The sequence below is a fragment of the Trichosurus vulpecula genome, chromosome 1 (genome assembly GCF_011100635.1).
Source record: "Trichosurus vulpecula isolate mTriVul1 chromosome 1, mTriVul1.pri, whole genome shotgun sequence".
NCBI lineage: Eukaryota > Metazoa > Chordata > Mammalia > Diprotodontia > Phalangeridae > Trichosurus > Trichosurus vulpecula.
Window position 1 is genome coordinate 126,684,630 of NC_050573.1, and position 22,580 is coordinate 126,707,209.

General features: G+C 35.4%; 1 pseudogene; it reads left to right on the forward strand.

The window, feature by feature from the left end:
* Positions 1 to 16,431: 16,431 nt before the first annotated feature.
* LOC118834549 lies at positions 16,432 to 17,206 on the forward strand (annotated as a pseudogene).
* Positions 17,207 to 22,580: the final 5,374 nt, after the last annotated feature.

The window sequence follows — 22,580 nt, forward strand, 5'->3', positions numbered from 1 at the left end:
GCAATATGGAGAAGTCAACAACTATAGCAATCTACTCTTTCATAAACCCAAAGAGGCCAGCTTCTGGGCTAAGAATTCACTATTTCACAAAAACTGTTGGGAAAATTGGAAAATGGTAGGGCAGAAACTGGGCATAGACCAATATCTAATCCCATATACCAAAATAAAGTCAAAATGAGTTCATAATTTAGACATAAAGGCTGATAGTATAAGTATTTTGGGAGAGCAAGGAATAGTTTACCTATCAGATTTATGGAAAAGAAAAGAATTCATGACCCAACAAGAGTTAGAGAGCATCACAAAATGCAAAATGGATAATTTTGATCATGTTAAAATGAAATGTTTTTGTTCAAAAAAAGCCAATGCAACAAAAATTAGGAGGGAAGCAGAAAACTGGGAGAAAATCTTTACAACTAGTGTCTCTGATAAAGGACGCATTTCTAAAATATGCAGGGAACTGAGCCAAGTATATAGGAATACAAGTCATTCACCAATTGAGAAATGGTCAAAGGATATGAACAGGCAGTTTTCAGAGGAAGAAATTAAAGATATCTATAGGCATATGAAAAAATGCTCTAAATTACTATTGATTAGAGAAATTCAAATCAAAACAACTCTTAGATACCACATCTCTCCTGTCAGATTGGCTAAAATAACAAAACAGGAAAATGATAAATGCTAGAAAGGATGTGGGAAAATTGGAACATTGTTACATTGCTGGTGGAGTTGTGAGCTGATCCAGCCATTTTGGAGAGCAATTTGGAACTATGCCCAAAGGGGTATTAAAATGTTCATACCCTTTGACCCAGCAATACCACTTCTAGGGTTGTATCCCAAAGAAATCACACAAGTGGGAAAAGGACACATATATACAAAAATATTTATAGTGGCTATTTTTGTGGTAGCTAAGAATTGGAAATCAAAGGGATGCCCATCAATTGGGGAATGGCTGAACAAGCTGTGGTATATGAAGGTAATGGAATACTATTATGCCATAAGAAATGGGGATGATACGGACTTCATAACAACCTGGAAAAACCTACACGACATAATGCTGAGTGAGTGGAGCAGAGCCAGAAGAACATTATACACAACCACAGATATATGGATTCTGTGAGGACCAACTCTGACAGACTTTGCTCTTCTCAGCAACACAAGGTACAAAGACAACTCCAAAGAACTCACAATGGAGAATGCTATCTACATCCAGAGAAAGAACTGTGAAGTATGAATGCAGATTGAGGCACACTTCATGCTAGTCTTGTTCCCTCCCTCCTTTTTTTTCCTTTTCTCTCTTTTGTTTTTGTTTTTTGGTTGGTTTTTTTTTGGGGGGGTCCTGTTTCTTTTTTTGCATGATTGAATTCATTGATCACATTTCTTCTCCATAACTTGACTAGTGTGCAAATTAATTCAATGCAAAGTTATACATGGAAGCTATATGGGATTCCATACTGTCTTGGGGAGGGAGGAGGGAGGGAGGGAAGAAAATCTGGAATTCAAAATAGGTAGAACCGAATATTGTAAACTAAAAATAAAACTTTATAAAAAAAGAAATACTTAGTTCAAAACCAGCCCCATAAGACTTAAAGAGTTGTGCAACTCTGGGCAAATTCTCTCACCTTCAGTATCCTCATGTGTAAAATGTGGGTAATAATGGCATCTGCTTCCCAATGCTGTTCTGAAGTTAAAATGTGATATTTGTAAACAACTTCATAACTTGGTGTGCAGTATAAATGCCACTTATTGGCTATTATTAAAATAAATACTCACAATAATTTCCTTATTTACCATAATAATGCTTAACTTTTTGTTTATGTTTAAGGTTTAATGTTAAAACAATCTGTTTATAAGTTTCCCATTATATTCAGAGGGACTTTTTTGATGAAGGCAAAATTAAGCTACTATGCGGTTATATAAAAAGATTTTATATCTAATTTTAAATGGCCAGCAGGTTAAATGTTTTGTTTTGCTTATGAGGTTTAATAGGCTTATTGATCACTATTAAAGTTAAATAAAATAAATATTGGTAGTATTTTCCTGGGAGATTTGGGTGGGGTTTATTTTTTTATTATTTGTCCTCAAAGAAACATACTGAAAATTCTAGATTGTTTCGCTAAATACTTGCCATAAAATTTTCTTAAATGAGAGTGACACAACAATTCTTAATGTGCATAAGATTTGAGGTAACACATTGGCAGCCAAATCCAATTGCATTACACTCAAATGGACATTTCAAATTATTTGGGTATACTGGAATTCGATTTCCAATATTGTTCATGTAATAGGTGGTTGAGCGGACTAGCCAACTTTGTTTCAGTCCTTAGATTGCATAAGAATTTGTTATTTCTATTGGGTTATAAATATCATGGGTAATATTCTCTGATGGGCTACTCTCCAACTTAGGGAGATTTTTGAGCCTATTTTTCAACACTGTGTCAAAGATAGAGGGGAAGGAGGAGGGCTGGTGCTCCACAATAGTGTGAGGGTTTATGGGAAAATTGAAACTGAGTAGAAATGCAAAAGGTTCAATGAATTCTTTCCAGTAACCTCTCCCCACCCTAACCTTTTTCACTGGCAATTTTTTAATTCAGAAGACTATCATGAACTGTTATATGTGGTAGATAAAGCGAGAAAGGCATATTCTTCCACCCAATTATGCTGTTCCTGTACTTGTAGTGCCTATTTGTGTTGGATCATCCATTCCTTATCTTAGGTGAATGATTTTCTAAAGGCAGAGAGTTAACCAGATTATGACCAGTGATATTTTAGCAACCAGTGTATGTAGCAAAGACTGTCTGAACTAGTAATAGAAGCAATTAATTCTAGGAAGATGTCAGTATATCAGTAGAGTAAATCCATAGAAATAGCATCTTGAATCATACTTAGTAGAGGCTCTCTGCCAAAGGGAGAAAAAAACCTGATAAGAAACAAGTCTTGAGGTATTCCTTGGCCCAACATAGTCCCTGTAGGTGTGTCATGCTACCTTGTCCATCTGAACTTGCTCTCCTAAGGAATTCCTTGTGTATGTAAGGAGAAAGCATGCCTATGTGTTGGGGAATAATTTTAGAAGTTCTAGCCTTGTTATATATTATGAGTAAATAATGTCTTATAAAATCAGTTTGATGCCAACTAGTTACAATTGGAAGGTGTGAATCAGATGGGGGCTCTTAAATGTTAGTATTAGAAGCCAAAACCTCTCAGAGCTACCCCTAAAATACTGAATGGAGGAATATCTGAATGGGTGAGGCCAGAAAGGATGCCACAGTTGAAGGCTTGTCAAAGATCAGTTTGGGTACTTTGCCTTTGTGGGGTCTCAGTGGAGAAAGTCTTCACCCAGAACTTTTGTAACTGAATACACTCATTTCAGGAATCCAATAGGAAAAATAAATGCATTTTTTCTCTCTCTCTTTTTTTTTTGAAGAAGGTGACCATATAGCCTTCTTTCCTTAGAAGGAAAAATCTACCCCCCCAGCTTAGTTTGAATACTTACATAACATCTGCTATATTATTGCATTCATTTGTGAATGAAGTACCCAGTTATTTTCCAAGGCTCACTAAAGTAGCATACACGTGTTCAATTTTTTTTTCATTTTCATTTTTAAAAAGACTTAGATGCTTGTATTTCTATGGAGCACTTATGAATGCAGGTCCATAAAAAAATTGCCTATTGGACTAAATACTCATAGTCATCAACCAAAATTATTTAAATTGTTTTGGCATCTGTATACATAATTAAGGTTTGTCTAATAGTTTCCTTTCTTTCCTTTTATTCCTTTAAATTATTATTTTCAGTTCCAAAATATCTCCCTCATTCCACCCACTCCTTAACCTGTTAAGAAGTCATGAAGTGCAATGATACCCATTAAATATATGAATAAGTTTGTGCAAAAGATTTCCACATTAACCTATTTCCAAAAAAAAAAGAAAAAATAAAGAAAAAAATGTGCTTAAATTTGTACTCTGAATATCTCCCTCATTCCACCCACTCCTTAACCTGTTAAGAAGTCATGAAATGCAATGATACCCATTAAATATATGAATAAGTTTGTGCAAAAGATTTCCACATTAGCCTATTTCAAAAAAAAAAAAGAAAAAACAAAGACAAAAAATGTACTTAAATTTGTAATCTGAATCCATCAGCTCTCTCTCTGTAGGTGGATAGCATTTTTCTTCATATGGCCTTTGGAATTATCTTAGATTTTTGTATTGATAGGAGTTGTTAAGTTTATCACAGGTGATTATTATAATATTGCTGTTTCCTTGTTCTGCTCATTTCATACTGCATCAGTTCATGTAAGTCTTCCCAGTATTTTTTCCTTAATAGTATTTTATTTTTTTCCAATTAAATGTAAAGATAATTTTCATCATTCAGTCTTGAAAATTTTGAGTTCCAAATTTTTCTCCTTCCTTCCCCTTTCACCCCTCTTCCCAGTACAGCAAGCAATCTGATTTAGGTTTTAGATATACAGTCATGTTGAATATATATCCACATCGGCTATGCTGTGAAAGAAGGAATAGACTAAAAAGGAAAAAAAATGAGAGAGGAAAAACAAAAAAAGTGAAAATAGTGTGCTTCTACTAATTTCTCTTTTTTTGTTTTTGCTTTTTTTCTTTCTCTTGGTTTTCTCCTTTCAGTCTGATTCTTCTTTCAGAACATGACTAATGTGGAAATATATTTCATAGGATCATATAAGTACAGACTATATCAGATTGAATGCCATCTTGGGGAAAGGGGAGTGGAGGGAGGGGGGATTTAGAACTCAAAATCTTATGAAGGCAAATGAAAACTAAAAATAAATTAATATTTTTAAAAGAAAAAGAATAATCACAATTGCCCTTCAGACACACACCCACCAAAAAACAATAACAAAAAACAGTATGCTTTGTTCTGCATTCAGACTCCATAGTTTTCCTCTGGATGTGGACAGTGTTTTCCATCACAAGTCTTTTGAGATTGTCTTGGATCATTGTGTTGCTGAAAAGAGCTAAGCTATCATAGTTAATCAACACACAGTGTTGCTGTTGCTGTGTAGAATGTTTTCCTGGTTCTGCTCACTTCACTCAGCATCAGTTGATGGAAATCTTTCCAAGTTTTTCAGAGAAATCTGCCTGCTCATAATTTCTTTCTTGCTTATTTTGGGGGTTTAAATTTTTATTTTTACATAGGAAAAAAATCAAATATACATTTAACCCAGTTTTGTTGCAAGTTCTTTAGTTTTTGCTTTTTCCAGCTTGGGAATATGCCATCAGTTTTGGACCCAGAACATTGCCACCCCAGTGACTACAGATCTCATCAGATCAATTCCTGTAATTGTTTTTAATGGCTTCTACTAGCTTAGCCAGGGCTCCCTTGTCTTCAGAGTTAACCTGTGTGAAGGCAATGCTTGTGCAGGTCTTTCTGTGAACTAAGAAACCCAGTCTGGCTTTACCTTTGATAATAGAGTAAGGAACCCCCACTTTTCATCAGAAGGCAGGTAGGAAGACCACTAGCTCAGTGGAGTCCACATCAGGTGCAATCACTACCAACTGTGCTTTCCTGTTTTCTACCAGAGTAGTAACAGTGTCAACACCTGCTCTGAGTACAGGTGGTCTCTTAGTGAGGACATCTACTTTGCCTGTAGCCTTTTGTTCAGCCCCAGCCTTGTTTCTTATTTTTCTTTGTTTCTTATCTATACTTGTGAGCCAGTTTAAGTAGTTGAGTAGCTTTCTGATGATTCAAAGCTTAGGTGAACTGGTTAAATGTTGGTAGGACTTTCAAACGCTTATAAAGTATTTGACACTTGATAAAGATGTTTGACGCTGAAGTCTAATGTACTGAGGCCATTTGACAAATTGAGTAACGTCCCTTTTGGGCTGGATGTCCTGACAAATGCCAAAATGCTTGGACTACTTCTCAAAGGATTGACCACTTTGTTAGCCTCCTGTTTCTTTACTACATCAGGAGCCAGAACCACCTTCTTCCCTTTGACTTTCTTCCCTTTTGGCATCTTGGCCAGCTGAATGAGATATGCTGATAATTTCTTATGGAACAGTAGTATTCCATTACATTCATATGCCACAACTTGTTCAACCATGCTCCAGTTGATGGACATTGCTTAATTTCCAATTTTTTGCTATCGCAAAAAGAGCTGCTATAAATATTTTCGTACATGTGGGTCTTTTTTCATTTCTTCAATAATTTCCTTGGTATATAGACCTAGAAGTATTGCTGAATTAAAGAGTATGCACAATTTTATATTACTTTGGGTATACTAAATTGCTCTCCAGAATGATTGGATCAGTTGACAACTCCGCCAACAATTCATTAGTGTCCCAATATTCCTCCATCTTCTCCAATATTTATCATTTTCCTTTTCTGTCATGTTACCTAGTCTGATCAGTATGAGACCATACCTCAGATTTGTTTCAGTTTTCATTTTCCTAATCGTAGTGATTTAGAGCATCTTTTCATATGACTAAAGATAGATTTAATTTCTTCATCTGCCAACAGTTTATTTAAATTTATTGTATGTGCCTTTTTTCCTTGCATGACAAATTCATTGATCTCCTCTTTCTCTCTTTTATTTATGTAAACATTTAGAGATATACAATTTCCCCTAAGAACTGCTTTGACTACATCCCATAAGTTTTATTATTTTGTCTCATTACTGTCATTCTCCTACATGAAAGTATTGATTGTTTCTATGATTTGTTGTTTGACCCACTCATTCTTTAGGATTAGATTATTTAATTTCCAGTTAGTTTTTGGCCTATCTTTCCTTGGCTTTTTGTTATAATAATTTTTATTGCATCGTGATAGGAAAAAAGGTGCATTTATTATTTCTGCTTTTCGGTATTTGATTGTAAGGTTTTTTCTGCCCTAATACATGGTCATTTTTTCTGTAGGTACCATGTACCACTGGGTGAAATGTATATTCCTTTCTGTCCCCATTGATTTTTCTCCAGAGGTCTATCATATCTATTTTTTTCTAAAATTCTATTCACCTCCATAACTTCTCTCTTGTTTATTTTGTAGTGAGATTTATCTAGTTTTGACTGGGGGGCAGGTTGTGGTCCTCCCATTAGTGTACTTTTGATATCTATTTCTTCCTGTTACCCAATTAACTTTTCATTTAATAATTTGGTGCATATATGTTTAGTTTTGATATTACTTCATTTACTTTGGTACCTTTTTTAGCAAGATGTGGTTTCCTTATCTCTTTTAATTACATCTATTTTTACTTTCACTTTGTCTGAGAATAGGATTGCTACCCCTATTTTTTTTTAATTTCAGCTGAAGCATGACATAATCTGTTCCAGCCTTTTACTTTTACTCTGTATGCACCTCTCTGTTTCAAATATATTTCTTGTAAACAACATAGTGTAGGATTATGGTTTTTATTCCATTCTGCTCTGTTTCTGTTTTTTGGGAGTTCATTCCATTCACATTCATGGTTATGATTACTAATTCTGTCTTTCTCTCCATCCTGTCTCCAACCACCCTTGTTTATAATTTTCTCTCTCCTTTAACCCTTTCCTTCCTCAATATTGTTTTGCTTCTGACCACTGTCTTCCTCAATCTTCTCTCCCTTCTATCAGCTCCCCTCACTTTTCTTTCCCTTTCTCATCCTACTTACTTATAGAATAAGATAAACTTCTATACCCAATTGAGCATGTATATTATTCTCTCTTTGAGAAAAATTCAATGAGACTAAGGTTAAAACAATGTTCACCCCTCCCTTCTTTCCACCTAGGTCTTTTGCACCTCTTCATGTGATATAATTTCCTCTTTTCTGCCTTTCCCCTTCCTCCTCTCTAAATATAATCCTTTCCTTTTTCATATCCTAATTAATTTTTATATCATAACATCAAAATCAACTTATGCCTACACCTTCTGTCTATGTATGCCTCTTCTAATGCTCTACTATAGATACAATTCTTAAGAGTTATGAGTATCATATTCCTAGGTAGGGAAAACAGTTTAAATCTTGTTGAATAACATTTTTTTCTTTCATGTTCACCTTTTTGTACTTCTCTTAAGTCTTGTGTTTGATGACTGAATTTTCTATTTAGCTCTGGTGTCATCATCAGGAAAGTTTGAAAGTCTTCTATTTCATTGAATTTCAATCCCCCCCCCGAAAATTATGCTCAATTTTGCTGCATAGTTGATTCTTGGTTGTAAGCTCCTTTGTCTACTGTAATATATTCCAAGCCCTTAAATTCTTTAATCTACAAACTGCTAAGCACTGTGCAATCCTGACTTTGGCTCCTTGATATTTGAATTCTTTCTTTCTGGCTGCTCGCAGTATTTTCTCCTTGACCAGATAATTCTAGAACTTGACTACAATATTCCTTGGAGTTTTTATTTTGGTGTCGCTTTCAAGAGATGATTGATGGATTCTTTAAATGACTATTTTATCCTCTGCTTCTATGATGTTAGGGCAGTTTTCTTTAATAATTTCTTGAAAAGTGCCATCAGCACTTTTTTTGTTTTTGATCATGGCCTTTGGGTAGTCCAATAATTCTTAAATGATCTCTTCTGAGCCTATATTTTAGGTGAGTTATTTTTCCAATGAGTTATTTCATGTTTTTTGTCTATTATTTTCATTCTTTTGATTTTTCTTTGACTGATTCTTGATATCTAGTAAAGTCATTATATTCCACTTGCCAAATTATATCCTTTAAGGATTTATTTTCTTTAGTTAGCTTTTGTATCTCTTTTTCAATTTGGCCAATTGTTACTTTTAAAGGAGTTTTTTTTTTTCAGTGATTTTTCCTCCATTTTGCCATTTTTCTATTTTTTAAGGAGTTGTTTTCTTCAATCATTTTTGTACATTCTTTTCCAAGCTGTCGGCTTCTTTCATAATCCTCTTAAATAACTCATTTTCTTCTACCTCTCTTACTTGATTTTTCAAATCCTTTTTGAACTTTTCCAATAGGACTTTTTCAGCTTGAGACCAATTCATAATCTTCTTTAAGGTTTCACATGTAAGCATTTTGATGTCGTCTTATTCTGAGTTGGTGTTTTCATCTTCCCTTTCACCATAGTACCTTTCTGTGGTCAGTACCCTTTCTGTTGCTTACTCATTTTTCAGCCTATTTTGTCACTTTTAAAGTTGATCTCTGCTCCTGGGGCACAGAGGTCACTATTCCAAGCTTCTAATGCTGGGGATCAAGGGCTTTGTTACTGGGGTTTCATGCTGGGACCTCAGGGGCTTACAGCTTACCCACTGCACTGAGAGTGCCCTAGCCTACCCCAATCTGTTATACTAGTGTTCCGGAGCTAGCAATTTGCCTTCTCCACTGGGGCTGGAGGCCTCCGTACTGGCTGGCTGAGCCAGGACTAAGGGACCTTGATTTATGATCTGTGCTGCAGCTAAGAGCCTCCTACTTGACTTGCCTGGACACTATCTGCTCTGAGCTGTGCTCCTTCTTTACCCAGGTGAGTCAAACTTTCCCTGAAATTCTCCTAAATTATCGTAAGCTAGAAAATTGTTTGACTCCACCTTTTCTGTGAGTTCTGTCACTCCAGAATCCATTGAGGCTAATATGAACTGATGCTGACTGAGGGTTGCAGAACCAGGGGATCATTATACACAATTATAGACACATGGTATCTGTAAGGACTAACTTTGATAGACTTGACTCCTCTCATCAATGCAAGGTTAAAAGATTTAGGAGTAAAGGCTGATACTATAGGTAATTTGGGAGAGCAAGGAATAGTTTACTTATCAGATTTATGGAAAAGAAAAGAATTCATGACCAAACAAGAGATAGAGAGCATTACAAAAAGCAAAATGAATAATTTTGATTATGTTAAATTGAAATGTTTTTGTACAAAAAAAGCCAATGCAACAATAATTAGGAGGGAAGCAGAAAATTGGGAGAAAATCTTTACAACTAGTATCTGTGATAAAGGCCTCATTTCTAAAATATACAGGGAATTGAGCCAAATATATAGGAATACAAGCTATTCCCCAATTGAGAAATGGTCAAAGGATATGAACAGGCAGTTTTCAGAGGAAGAAATTAAATCTATCTATAGGCATATGAAAAAATGCTCTAAATCACTACTGATTAGAGAAATGCAAATCAAAACAACTCTTAGATACCACATCTCTCCTGTCAGATTGGCTAAAATAACAAAACAGGAAAATGATAAATGCTGGAAAGGATGTGGGAAAATTGGAACATTGTTACATTGCTGGTGGAGTTGTGAGATGATCCAGCCATTTTGGAGAGTAATTTGCAACTACGCCCAAAGGGCCACAGGAATGTTAATACCCTTTGACCCAGCAATACCACTTCTAGGGTTGTATCCCAAAGAAATCACACAAGTGGGAAAAGGACCCATATGTACAAGGATATTTATAGCAGCTCTTTTTGTGGTAGCTAAGAATTGGAAATCAAAGGGATGCCCATCAATTGGGGAAAGGCTGAACAAGCTGTGGTGTATGAAGGTAATGGAATACTATTGTGCCGTAAGAAATGGGGATGATACGGACTTCATAACAACCTGGAAAAACCTACATGACATAATGCTGAGTGAGCGGAGCAGAGCCAGGAGAACACTGTACACAACCACAGATATATGGATTCTGTGAGGACCAACCCTGACAGACTTTGCTCTTCTCAGCAACACAAGGTGCAGGCACAACTCCAAAGGACTCACAATGGAGAATGCTATCTACATCCAGAGAAAGAACTATGAAGTTTAAATGCAGATTTAGGCACACTTCATGCTCGCCTTTTTCTCTTCTCTTTTGTTTTTCTTTGTGGGTTTTTTTTTTTTTTGGTTCTGTTTCTTCTTTCTCATTATTCATTCCACTGGTTGTAATTCTTCTCCACAACTTGACAAGTGTATAAATTAACTCAATGCGAAGTCATTCGTGGTAGTTATATGGGATTCCATGCCATCTTGGGGAGGGAGGGGGGAGGGAGGGGAGAAAAATCTGGAACTCAAAATTATGTAGAACCATCTGTTGTAAACTAAAAATAAAAATAAATTTAAAAAATGTAAAAAAAAGACCCCCCCCCCCCAAAAAAAAGACAGGTCCAAAAGACTCATGATGGAAAAGGCTATGCACATCCAGAGAAAGAATGATGGAGACTGAATGTAGATTGAAGCAATCTTTTTGCTCAATCTTTTTTTTCTTTTTCCTTTTTTTTTTTTTTTTGGTTTCATTCTCCTTTCTCCTGATTCATTTTATTGGTCATAATTCTTCATTACAATTGGACTACTATGTAAATAAGTTCAATGTGAAGGTATTTGTAGAACCTATAATGGATTTCATCCCATCTTGGGTTTTGGAGGGAGGAGTGGGATGGAGAGAAAATTTGGAACCCAACACCTTGTGGAACTGAGTGTTGTAAACTAAAATTAAAAAAAAAATTCAAATAAAAAAAGAAAAAAGAGGCTTAATTTAATGTCATTTCTGAGGGAAATTGGAGAGAGCTCAGGCAACTTCCTGACTTCTCTCTTGCAATCTTCTTCCCCATTTTTTAAGCCATTATATTCCCTATTTCTTACAGCAGAATTGTATTCCATCAAAATCATATATCATAACTTGTTCAACCATTCCTCCACTGATGAGCATGCCTTTATTTTCCAATTATTTGCCACTGCAAAAAATTGCTTCTATAAATATGTTTGTACCTGTTGGGCCTTTTCCTTTTCCTTTGATGTATTTGGAGTGTAGACCCATTAACAGGGTTTGTATGTCAAATGGTATGCTCAGTTTTACAGACCTTTGGGTTTAGTGTCAAATTATTTTCCAGAATATTTGGACCAGTTCACAACTCCGACAATTAGTGCATTAGTGTATGTATTTTTCCACAGCACCTTCAGCATTTGTCATTTTCATTTTCTGTCATGTTGGATAAACTAATGAATGTGAGGTGGTCTCCCAGAGTAATTTAAATTTGCATTTCTCTACTTGTTAGTGCTTCAAAACTTTTATTCATAGGACTATTGATATTCTTGTTTTCTTATTCAGAAAACTTCCTCTTTATATATTAGATCATTTGTTGATTGGATAGTGACTGTAATTTGGCTAAGCTCACTATATACATAGGAAATAAAACCTTTCTGAGGAAAACAAAACTTGCTATAATCCTTCCTCTACTCCCAGTTATCCATTTTCCTTTTAATTTTGGTTGCATTGGTTTTGCTTGGGTTAAAACTTTTATTTAATTTAAAATTATTCATTTTAACTCCAAAGATTTACTCTATCTCTTATTTGGTCATGAACTTTTTCCCTATGCATATATCTCTCACAAGTCAGTTTTTTTCAGTGCTGCCCTAAATTTCTTTGGAGTTCAAACTTTATTTTTAAACAATGTAGCTATTTTAGCTTTTCTTTTAGCATATAGTATGAGATATTGGTGTATGGCTAGTTTCTGCAAAGCTACTTTAATTTCATCTTCATTGATTTTACAATCACACTTTTAATCTTTGATACTCATATCTTTGGATTATTTATTTGATTACCACCCTCCCCCCCCCAATAAAACCAGCTCCTACATCATTTTATTAGCTTATTTTTTTCTTTAAATTTCATTAAGATTCCCTTTAAATTTTAGAGTTTTTATTTTAGTGTTTAATTTGTAATTTTTAATTTGTTGTTTTTCTAACCATTTTAGTGGTGTGCTCAAGTCATTGATCTATTTTTTCTTTTATTGTTTTGATTGTTCAGAGATATAAATGTTTCCCTAAATATAGATTTTGCTGCAGCTCATGAGATTTGGTATGTTATTATAACAGCAATGTTGCTAGCAGCTTTTGTAGGGGTGTAAGATGCAACAAGACCAGAAACAAGAGCTGCCAGCACAGGTTCTTTGATCTGCCTTTCTAAAGAAAGCAACTTTAGAGGATAAACAATCTCACTTTAATTAAACATACATATATCATTCACTTAGTCTGGGGGAAAAGCCAGCACTCTGAACTTCAGAGCAAATACAAAGATAAATTAAAAACACACCTTATATAAAGAGAGCAAATAATACAAACCAGTTTATCCATAGCAATACATGGTTATCAGAAAAGCACCAACATCTGGGTTTTTCCAAAGCTGGGGGCTATTAACAATGGCTGCTCCAAGTCTCCTCTAGTCAAATCACAGGACACTCTTTCAGTGACAGAAAGTCCAAAAGAAAATGCTAATCTCTGATATACCCTTCTTAGAGCCAGAAGGCTTCACACATAATCAGGAAAAGGGTGCGGACCTGAGGCTTAGCACCTTGCAAGACTTAATCAAAGGCATTTGATTACTTTAGCTTTCTAAAAGAGAAAACAGTAAAAAAAAATGTCCACCCTACTTGACATTACAGTTGTCTCATTGGCATTAACTTTAATGGAATTATTAATTGTTCTTATGATTTGTCCTTTGACCCACTAATTTTCTTGGAATTAGATTATTTAGTTCAATTTATAATCTATTTTTCAATGGCCCTTTGTTGAATAATTTTTTTTGAATTGTGCACTATAAAGAAGTAGTCCTCAAAAATACCTGGTACTGGCTAAGAAACAGAGTGGTAGATCAGTGGAATAGGTAAGGTACACAAGATGCAGAAGTCCAAGGCTATAGCAATCTACTCTGATAAACCCAAAGAATCCAAGTTCTGGGTTAACAATTCACTATTTCACAAAAAACTGCTGGGAAAATTGGAAAATGGTATGGCAGAAACTGGGCATAGACATATATCTTACACCATATACTAAAATAAAGTCCAAATGGGCATGTGATTTAGGAATAATGGCTGATGCTATAAGCAATTTGGGAGAGCAAGGAATAGTTTACTTGTCAGATTTATGGGAAAGGGAAGAACTGATGACCTAACAAGAGATAGAGAGTATTATCAACTGGAAAATGGATAATTTTGTCTATGCTAAACTGAAAAATTTTTGTATAACAAAGGCAGTGCAACAAAGATTAAGAGGGAAGGAGAAAATTGGGAGAAAAATCTTTACAACTAGTGTCTGATAAAGGCCGCATATCTAAAAAAGACAGGGAACCGAGCCAAATTTATAGGAACTCAAGTCATTCCCCAATTGAAAAATGGTCAAAGGATATGAACAGGCAGTTTTCAGAGGAAGAAATTAAAGATATCTATAGTCATATGAAAAAAGATCTAAATCACTATTGATTAGAGAAATGCAAATCAAAACAACTCTTAGATACCACATATCTCCTGTCAGATTGACAAAACAGGAAAATGGTAAATGCTGAAGAGGATGTGGGAAAACTGGAATATTAGTAAATTGTTGGTAGAGTTGTGAACTGCTCCAGAAATTTTGGAGAGCAATTTTGAACTATGCTCAAAGGGCTATAAAAGTGTGCATACCCTTTGACCCAGCAATACCACTGTTAGGGCTGTTTCGCAAATAGATCACATAAGTGGGAAAGGGACCCGTATGTACAAAAATATTTATAGCTGCTCTTTTCGTGATAGCAAAGAATTGGAAATCAAGGGGATGCCCATCAATTGGGGGATGGCTGAACAAGTTGTGGTATATGAATGTAATGGAATACTATTTTGCTATAAGAAATGGGGAAGATACGGAATTCATATTAACTTGGAAAGACTTACATGATCTGATGCTGACTGAGAGGAGCAGAGCCAGGAGCACATTATACACAACCACAGAAATATTGATACTGTGATGACTAACTTTGAAAGACTTGGCTCACCTCAGCGATACAAGGCTCAAAACTGCTCCAAAGGACTCATGATGGAAAAAGCTAGCTACATCCAGAGAAAGAACTGTGGAGTCTGAAAGCAGATTGAGGCAATTTATGCTCTTTTTTCCACTTTTTTTTGTTTTGTTTCTTCTCTCTCATGATTCATTCCATTGGTCATAATTCTTCTTTGCAACTTGACTACTGTGCAAATAAGTTTAATGTGAAGGTTTATGTAGAATCTGTATCGGACTGCATGCCATGGCAGGGGGGAAGGGGGCAGGGAGGGAAGGGAAGAAAATTTGTAACCCAAGAACATGTAAAACTAAGTGTAATAAACTAAAAATAAAAAAATCTAATTAAAAAAAACACAACCTGTGAGTAGTCTGAGCTGTCTAAATGGGGACCCAGACTTTTGGGTAACTGAGCACGTGCTCTCCCTCTGTTTCAACAATCCAGCTAGCAGCTATTGTGGTGGTGAAAAACCAACACAAACCCAACAACAAAATGCTGCCAAAGCACTTCAAAAGCCCAGGTTCCTTTGATCTGCTTCACTAAGGAAAGCAATGTTAAGGGGTTGACAAGTTCACTTTAATCCAGCATACAAATACCATTGACTTAGTTCAGGGGAAAAAGCCAGCTCCCTGAACTCCTAGCAAATACAAATTGCAAACATTGACAGACAGACCAAATACAATTCATAGTTACCAACATCTGAATTCAGCCTGGGAGCTCATAACAAGGGCCGGCCCAAAGTCATGAGCACCACCATGGCTGTGGGTAAGAGCTCTGAAAAAGACAAAGCCAAGCCCTGGTTTTATATCTTTTTCAGGGTCAAGGGTGAGTCCCACATGCGACTCACCCACGTGACCTAGAATCATCACAAAGAAGCGACTTAAACCCACGTGGTCTAAAAGCCTCTGATTCCCAAACATGCCACTCAAACCCATGTGTAAACTAGGCCCTCCCCTGAGGCAAGGAAGTCACCAAGGACTGCCAAATCTAATCAAGGAAACAAAGGCCAAACTCTTCAGGTGCACTTGGTTGAACTGCTAAGAGCCCATTTTGTTTATCTACACATCCTCTCCTTCTCCTCTTTAAAGGAAGGTAAATTTTGATGGCCAGAAGCTGCCCAGTTAATTTGGGGTTTACAGGATAGATTCCTTCCTGTCTTCCTTCCTCCCTCCTTTCTCCCTTCCTTCCGTTTTTCTTTCTTTCTTTCTTTCTTTTCAAATACAAAACTTTAAACCCATTTCACTCTGCAGCTCATAGAATGTACCCTCCCCAACCACCAGTTAATGGTTATATTTTGGGCCCTCCTGGATCAGAGCAAAAGTTAATAGTCATTGTTTCTCTTTTGACCAGCAACCCTGAAGGTCTTCCCCTCCCAGTTTTTTTTTTTTTTTAATTAAAGGAAGTATCCTTTGGCTCACTTCTTTAAAAGGCATATTCATTCAACGGGAGTTAACTACCTGAAAGTGAGAACCTGAAAAGGCCTTAGACTTAAAGGGCCAGGGTCTCCCATTGCATCTTGGGACATCTCCAGTCATCCTGATGAATATCCCACCACAGGATTCAGATGGTTCTGGAGGAGCAAGTGAGGCTGGTGCCCATGTACAGCCCTCCCTCACTCAAATCAAAGTCAACTGCAACTCGTGTCATATTTCCCTGATGTCATGGTCCTCTCTGAAAATGAAGGATAGAGGTTTGCTGTGACCAGTGAAGAGGTGCAACCCAAGAGCTAATTATTAAACCTTGAGCAGCTTGCAAGACCATGTCCCAACATCACTGGGGATATGAGCCAGATGTGAATGGGCCAGAAATCTGGTATAAAGCTTTTCCAATTGCCCATCGAAAACAACAGTCTCCTGTGGAAATTGAGTACTGTAAAATGCAGTATGATGGTGCTCTGAAACCTTTGAAGTTCTGCTACAACTAAGAGCATCATCAACAATGGTCACTCTTTCAATGTTGAGTTTGATGGTTACACTGATAGATCAGTGCTGAGTGGAGGATGCCTGATTGGGAACTACATGTTGATCCAATGTCAGACTCTGAGCACATTTTGGATGGAAAGCAATATACATCTGAGCTTCACTTGGTTCATTGGAATAAAAAGTATGAGACTCCAGGTTGCTGTGACCAAAGATGATGGACTGGCTGTTGCTGAGATCTTTTTAGAGATGGGAACTGCTAAACCAGTACTTCAAAAAGTTGTTATTATTCTGAGTAAAATTTGAATGAGGGGTGAAGAGTCAGTCTTCACTGACTTTGATCCAACTTGTGTTCTTCCTGAGTGCTTGGAATTTTATACTAATCAGGGGTAACTGACCATTCCTGCTCTATTGGAATGTGTGACCTGGATTGTCTTACAAGGGTCAATCTCTGTGAGTCCTGGAAAGATGGCAAAATTCTACAACCTTTACTTCACTTCTGCTGGTGAAAGTCCTTCCAAACACATCGTATGCAACTGGTGCCCAGTTAAGCCCCTCCATTGCAGGGCTATTAGATATTTCAATTGTTCATGTCTGAGGGAAATGACTGTCTAGCTAAGCACAAATCAATCTGTACACTGGCAGCATCTCCACTAGTTTCAGTCCTTTTGTACCTATATCTGATATTCTTTCTCATAAAATATAAAAAGGTTGTAGACCAACTTAAAATGTTCTTAACGTGTGAATCCAATAACCTACAAACACAGACCCATCTGTAGTGCTTGGCAAAGTGATGTTGACCTGGTGCTTTGGTGATAGCAGTGCTTTTTCTCTGACAGCAAACCAATGATAAGAAATAGTAGAATTGCTCCTTCCTTCCCATGTAATAGAGCACATGAGTTCTAGAGCTGTAAAACCTAAAGCTGTTTTTAAAATATAGCAAAGCAGAAAAATTAAAGACAAATCTCCAATAAGTGATGAAATTGCATCACTATAAAGTGTAAGAAGGCAGAATTAATTATAATGATTCCAAGAGGTTACATTTGAGATACTGAAATGTAATTTTTAAAAATTCTTACATGTTTGTAGCTATATAATCTTTAAAACAGGGATGATTATTTTTGTGAATTTTGAATTATTATCTACAAAACATTTTAATTAAAATTATAATACAGATTATATTTCCATTCAAAGAATATATACCATAACTAAAAGAAAAAAAAATATTGTATTTTAGATATACGTTGGCTAATAAAATAATTATATATAAAAAAGAAAATGAGGGACTAGCACAACTTCTTTTAACTACCCTAATAATGATAAAGTCCTTAGCAGTTACAAGTTTCATCTTTCCCTGTAGAAATGTAAATAGTTTAGTGTAATTCAATCACTTATGATTTCTCTTTCTGTTTTACCAATTTATGCATGTCTCAAATCTTACATTTTTAAGTCTGATTTTCTCTTCAGCTCTCATCTTTTTATCAGGAATGCTTGAAAGTCCACTATTTCATTAAATAACCACTTTCTCTTAAGGATTATACTCAGTTTTGCTGGGTAGGTGATTATTCGTTGTGCTTCTAGCCTCTTTGTCCTTCAGAATTTTACAATTTGGGGCAGCTAGGTGGTGCAGTGAGTAGAGCACTGGCCCTGGAGTCAGGCAGACCTGAGTCCAAATCCAACCTCAGACACTTGACACACTTAGCTGTGTGATATTGGGCAATTCACTTAATGCCAATTGCCCTGCCTTACCCCCTTCAAAAAACCAAAATAATTACATTTCACACTCTCTGATACTTTAATGTAAAGTTGTTAAATTTTGTGTTTTCCTGACTGTGCCTTCCTGATATTTGAGTAGTTTCTTTCTGTATGCTTGCAGCATTTTCTCTCTGTGATGAGAGATCTGAAACTTGACTCTAATGTTCTTAGGAATTTTCATTTTGGCCTCTCTTTCTGGAGGTGATTGGTGGATTCATTCAATTTCTATTTTACCCTCTGGTTCTAAGATATTATGACAGTTTTGCTTGCTAATTTCTTTTGGTTGTTGTTTGTTTCAACCAGTTTTTTTTTATTTTTTCATACGTCATGGTATTGTATTTTTTCCAACTACACATGAAGAAAATTTTGAACATTAACTTTTATAAGATTTTGAGTTCTAAATTTTTTCCTTTCCATCCTTTCCATCCACCTCCCAAAGATGGCAAACAATCTGGTACAGGTTATACATTTGCAACATATTTATACATTAGTCATGTTGTGGAAAAAGAATCAGAATAAAGGGAAAAAATGAAGAAAGAAAGAAAACCAAAAAAAATCATAATAGTATGTTTTGATCTACATTCAGACTCCATAGTACTTTCTCTGGATGTGGATAGAATGTTCCATCCTGAGTCTTTTGGAATTGTCTTGGATCATTGTATTGCTGAGAAGAATGAAGTCTATAATAATTGATCATTGCAAAATGCTTCTGTTACATTGCATAATATTCTCCTGGTTCTGCTCACTTCACTCAGCATCAGTCCATGTAAGTCTTTCCTGGTTTTTGTACAAATCCACCTGTCCATCACTCGTTCAGCAATTTTTGTACTTTTGGATATTTGTCACTTTTGGTGATCTCTTTGGGATAGAGACCTAGAAGTGGTATTTCTGGATCAAAGTGTATGCATAGTTTCACATCCCTTTGAGCATAGTTCTAAATTGCTCTCCAGAATGATTGGATCAGTTCACAACTCCACCAACAATGCATTAGTGTTTCAATTTTCTCACACTTTCTTCAACATTTATCATTTTCCTGTTTTGCCATGCTAGCCAATCTCGTAGATGTGATATGGTACCTTAGAGTTGTTTTAATTTTCATTTCTCTAATCAATAGTGATTTAGTGCATTTTTATATGACTATAGATAGCTTTAATTTCTTCTTCTGAAAACTGCCTTTTCATATCTTTTGACCATTCATCAATTGGGGAATGATTTGTATTCTGATAAATTTGCCTCAGTTCTGTATATGTTCAAGAAACGAGCCTTTCTCAGAGACACTGGTTATCAAACTTATTTCCCAGCTTTCTGTTTTCCATTTAATCTTGGTTGCATTGGCTTTGTGCAAAAACTTTTCAGTTTCATGTAATCAAAATTATCCATTTTGTATTTCATAATGTTTTCTATCTCTTGTTTGGTCATAAATTCTCCCCTTCTCCATAGATCTGACAGGTAAACTATTCTTTGATCTCCTAATTTGCTTACGTTATCACCCTTTATGTCTAAATCATGTATCTATTTTGACGTTATGTTGGTAAAGGCTGTGAGATGTTAGTCTATGCCTAGTTTCTATTTTACACTTTTTCGCAGCAGTTTTTGTCAAATAGTAAGTTCTTATCCCAGAAGCTGGCATCTCTGGGCTTATCCGACAGTAGAATACTATAGTCATTGACTACTGTGTCTTGTGTACCTAATCTATTTTACTAATCCACCACTCCATTTCTTAGCTAGTACCAAGTAGTTTTGATGATTGCTGCTTTACATTATAGATTTAGATCTGATATGGCTAGTCTACCTTTCTTTGCATTTTTTCATAAATTCAATTAATATTCTCAACCTCTTGTTTTTAGAGATGAATTTACTTATTATATTTTCTAGCTCTATAAATAATTTTTGGCAGTTTGATTGGCATGTCACTGGATGAGTAAATTAATTTAGGTAGAATTGTCATTTTTGTCATATTGGCTCAGCTAACCTTTGATTAATTGATTTTTTCCCCAATTATTTAGATATCACTTTATTTCTATAAAAAGTGTTTTGGAATTGTATTCATATAGTTCCTGGGTTTGACTTGGCAGGTATACTCCCAAATATTTTGTATTGTCTATAATTATTTTCAATGGAATTTCTCTTTCTATTTCTTGATGCTCATAATATATAGAAACATATATACATACATATAAACACACATACATACGTAGACAGAGAAATGCTGGTGATTTGTTTGGGTTTATTTTATATCCTCAAACTTTGCTAAAGTTGGTGATTATTTCAAGTAGTTTTTTTAGTTGACTCTCTAGGATTCTTTAAGTATACCATCATATCATCTGCAAAGAACGTAAACTCCCTTACCCTCTCCGGACTGAGAGCTGATGCTGTTGGCACTTAAATTATCCCAATAACTCACCTTTAATATTATTTATGATAATATTTGAATCCCCACTCTATTTGTCACTACATATCATATATGCCATATGCTGTTGCTTCTACTTCAACAATATTTTTCAACTATGTATTTTCTTTCATTTGTCCTATATCACCTTGCTTCAGTCAAGGATTTGTTATCTGTTGGTTGGAGTATTACACTAACTTTTCTCGCTTTCTTCAATTTCTTCACAATCTAATCTGTTTGAATGGGCCACTGCCAGATTAATCTTCCCAGTGCACAACTTTGTGTGTATCATAGAATTTCATGTTTGGGAAAATCTTTAGAGGTCATCTCTATACTTAAAGTATAGAAATGAGCTAGATGAAAAAGTTTCCTCTGAAAATACCTGTCAAATTGTATTTGGACAATTTCTGAGGAAGACCTGCAGTGATGGGTAACTTGGTCAAAAACCCATTGATTTATTTTGTTACTTATATTGAGCTTTACATTTTCCTCATATTGGCCTCACTCTCTCAGTTCTCTTCCCCCTCCCACCCATGTTCCACTAGGCCGCTAAATTTATTTTAATAATGTATAGTCCTGTCCATGTCACTCTTCAATTAACTCCAATGGCTCCCTGTTATCTCCTGCATCAACTATAAAATACTTTGCTTGGAATTTGAAGGTCTTCACCACTTGACCACAACTTGGCTTGAAGTATTACTATAAAATTATTACCACTGCTTGCCCTTCCTTCTCCCCATACCCTTTGGCCTTATTTGATTGAACTTCTTCCTGTTCCGTATATTTGAATTAGCTTTCTTTGCCCTTGTTGGCTTCTGTAACCATTCACTTCTTTCCCAAATATGCCCCCTAAAAATGCATGGCTTCCTTTACATCTCAGCTAAAGCATTATCAACTTGAAGTCTCTTTTGATCCCTGGTTCCTAGAGGATCCTTTTCCAAAACTATCCTGATCTATCTTTATATATATATATATATACACACACACATATATATAATATTAATATTTAATAAACATACAAAATTATATATTTTATGTAATTATATGTAATACACATATTATATATGCATATAAATGATATAATATATTATATATACACATACACATACACACCTATATATATCTATATGCAAATATTTATCTATATGTATTTGTGATTATATATGTATACATATATAAATATATATGTAGATATATGTGCGTATATGTATGTGTGTATATACATACACATACCATATTATATAGTATTATATTATATAGTAGTATATATTATGCAATATTAATAGAATAAAAACTCCTTGAAGACAGAAATTATTTTGTTTTTATTGTTTCTGGCACAGAGCAGTGTTTGCCACATAGTTCTTGAGTCATTTTAGTCATGTCTGACTCTTCCTGACCCCATTTGGAATTTTCTTGGCAAAGATATCATAGGGGTTTGCTGTTTACTTCTCCAGCTCATTTTACTGATGAGAAATTGAGGCAAAAGACTTAAGTGACTTTCCCAGGGTCACACATCTAGTAAATGTCTGAGGACAGATTTGAATTCAGATCCTCCTGAATCAAGAACTGGCATTATGTCCATTGCACTACCTACATGTCCCCATTGGCACATAGCAGATATTTTGTAAATGCTTGTTAATTGATGGAGCAAGTCAAAATCTACCTCAGTATAACTACTATCTTCTCAGGCTGAGCAGAACAAATCTAACTCTTAAAATAAGTCAAAATGTTGATTGTCATCCTTTTTCCCTTCTATGGTAAATATCTTCACTACCTTTAACAGATTTTTGTAGTCCATGAACTTACATACTATCATCATCCTAGACCCCCATCCTTCAGTTATGT